This window comes from Schistocerca nitens, chromosome 4 (assembly GCF_023898315.1).
Source record: "Schistocerca nitens isolate TAMUIC-IGC-003100 chromosome 4, iqSchNite1.1, whole genome shotgun sequence".
NCBI classification, from domain to species: Eukaryota; Metazoa; Arthropoda; class Insecta; order Orthoptera; family Acrididae; genus Schistocerca; species Schistocerca nitens.
Genome location: NC_064617.1, coordinates 742,600,441 through 742,603,421, shown reverse-complemented (window position 1 = coordinate 742,603,421; position 2,981 = coordinate 742,600,441). Strand labels below are relative to the sequence as shown.

The 2,981-nt window shown below is 43.9% G+C and overlaps 1 pseudogene; it reads right to left on the bottom strand.

Moving 5' to 3' along the window:
• Window positions 1-333: 333 nt before the first annotated feature.
• On the bottom strand, window positions 334-451 carry LOC126253780 (5S ribosomal RNA; annotated as a pseudogene).
• Window positions 452-2,981: the final 2,530 nt, after the last annotated feature.

The window sequence follows — 2,981 nt, the reverse complement described above, 5'->3', positions numbered from 1 at the left end:
TGGTGTCACATTGGCACAGCCACACCAGAAATGTTGTAGAATGGGGCAAGAGGCTGAATACCGGCTTGATATTTTGCGTGTTACCAAGGGTGCAAAAGTTGAAGTGATTTAAACATTGAAGTGTATTCCTCCCGCACAGGCCATGAAGGACCAAAGGTACCGACTGGCCGCCGTGTCATCCTAAGCCCACAGGCGTCAATGGATGCTGACATGGAGGGGCATGTGGTCAGCACACCGCTTTCCCGGCCGTATGTCAGTTTCCGAGACCGGAGCCGCTACTTCTCAATCAAGTAGCTCCTCAGTTTGCCTCACAAGGGCTGAGTGCACCCCGCTTGCCAACAGCGCTCGGCAGACCGGACGGCCATCCATCCAAGTGCTTGCCCAGCCCGACAGCGCTTAACTTCGGCGATCTGACGGGAACCGGTGTTACAACTGCGGCAAGGCCGTTGGCATTGAAGTGTATTACTTGTTTTAAATGTGTACCCAAGGTTCAAAAATTAGTAAGTAGAGGCAAATGTTTCATCTACTATATTCAGTAAAGAGTTACATTGTTTTGTTATCAGGGTAAACATTTATGAAGCCTCTGTACCTAGATGCTCGCTGAATATACGAGCAGTATATGAGCAGTGCAAACACAACATTCACAACTCCGCTTACTTCGTACACCACTTCAGTCAGTTGTGGCTCCGGGATACAGATATTGTGGTCTGTTTTGATACTGTCTCCGTCTTTAAAGCAGTCCCACTTCCTGATTCCTGGGAGCTAATTACGGAAAACTTGGTCGATTGTATGACATAAATTTTTAGACACCTTCTGACCTCTACATATTTTCTGTAATACGGAAAATTTTAGGAACAAACTGATGGCGTGACGATGGGTAGTCCGTTACGGCCTATCATGGCGAACTTTTCACAAAAATTTTTGAAGCAAAGACTCCAGAAGCAGCCAAACTGAAACCAACGTGTTTATATCAGTACGTGAATGACAAGTTTGTGGTGTGACCACATAGATCGGAAAAGCTTCAAGAGTTCCGTCTCAGATAAAAAGTATTCGTTGTAATGTTAAATACGATCTAGGTCTCCATAAGCTGGGCGTACTTGGCAATCCGTGCGACAGTGGCATGTCTTCCGTTGGCAGGCTAAGAGAACAGTCGACAAGAGATGCAAGGAACGTCAGCGACATAACCGACTAAAACAACCAAGCAAACCAGCTGTCGCCGATCACTGTCTCGAATGCAATCACGAACTTAAATATGATGAGATCAATATAGCAGTGGAAACACTAAGTTTCTGGGACAGCGTAATTAAGGAGTCTGTAGAAATAATAAACAGGGACGGAGGTTTCAATTTATGCCAAGCTTGGTGGTCGGCAGCCAGTTTATGAAAATCTCTCCGGCGATCACATTCACCAGAGATAGTACACACAAATTATCACTTCAAGGGATATCAGTGTGGGCTCAGAAAGACAAAAGAGCAGCAATCATCGCAGTGGGCTTCGGCATCAAAAACAGAGGCGCTAGACCGATAAGAGTTCGTAGTTTGGTTGGAATCCTGGCAGGGAATACACATAGAAGCAAACCATGCAGCACCTGAAAAAGCTGTGTGGGAGTTTCGTCGAAATACACAGGGGTTACAATAAAACTTTCGCTATTTTAGAGGACACCTATGAAAAACGAGTGATCGCAGTACAATGAAACTTTGTGAAACCATTTTGAAGGGCATGCGGAATAGAAATAACGAATAAACCTTTGAAAGAAACACATTTTAATTTGCACATGAAAGTGCAACACTTGTTAATAGCGTCTAAAGTTGTACAACTGCCATAGCCTTACATAAGAAAGCGTGGACTATGGTAGTTTTCCTAATAGCCTTTGTCAGTTAGGATCAGTTAAGATCGTAACTGCGTTTCCTGTAGGTTAGTTGTTTTGCATAGCTATCGGACGTTATCTAATTTTGATCCCTTTGTTTGCGTGTGCGGTCAGTGTCGTACCAGATTCCCCTAGAAACTGGTTACGGTGACCTGTCTAGAAACTGAGTGCGGATAACATGAATAAAATCGACAAACTGCATGGACGGTTTCCTGACCGGAAATGGAGGAAAAAAGACTTATGAACATGTATCTGGAAATGCTTCATTGCCATGGCAAATGGCGCTGACGAATGACAGTTCCTCCAGCCACATGTTGTGTGTTCCTTGTGCGTTGTAGGCTGTCTGATTGGCGCAGCGTACTGTGAGCAGCAGAATGGTCCAGTATTCATACCGGGAACAAGCCGATGTGGTGTTTGTGTACGGCCAAACAGATAGAAATGGGCGAGAATCAGCACAGCTATACCAAAACAAGTCCCCTCACAGACGCCAACCATATAAAACAAAATTTCAAACCCTTTTTGGGCATTTATGTGATCAAGGGTCCTTTCAGACATTCAAATGTGTAGGGAGACGGCAGACTGTACGTACACCAGATTTGGAGTACCGGGTTCTACAGGAAATTGAGACAAATCCTAGTCCAAGTTCCAGGCAAGTAGCCCGCCATCGTGTTGCAAGCCAGAGTACGATTATATACATCCTGCATGATAACCTCTACTATTCCTGTCACCTGCACCCCATAAAGGGCATTGTGAACATCTGCCGTAATGTGTATACGACGATGCTCTGTACCGTGTTCCAGGACGGTTTGTTGCCGTTGTACTCATACCGCCCATTTCCGGATACACGTTCATAATACTTCTCCTCTTCCATTCCCAGTCATTAATCTGTCCCTGCTTTTTGTCGGTTATTATTAACTTTAACACCATCTGTGTCACCTACTACTGTTCTACTTAGTTACTATCTTGTCTGTTACTTATAAATAAACAGTATTTTTAGCAATCAATAATTAATTCAGTTTGTTTTCGAAAACCGTTGGTTTGTGCCATGAAACCGAACGATATTGTAGTAAAAATAAAAACGTTACAGTTTTATGATAAAGTGCTAAAAAAGGGA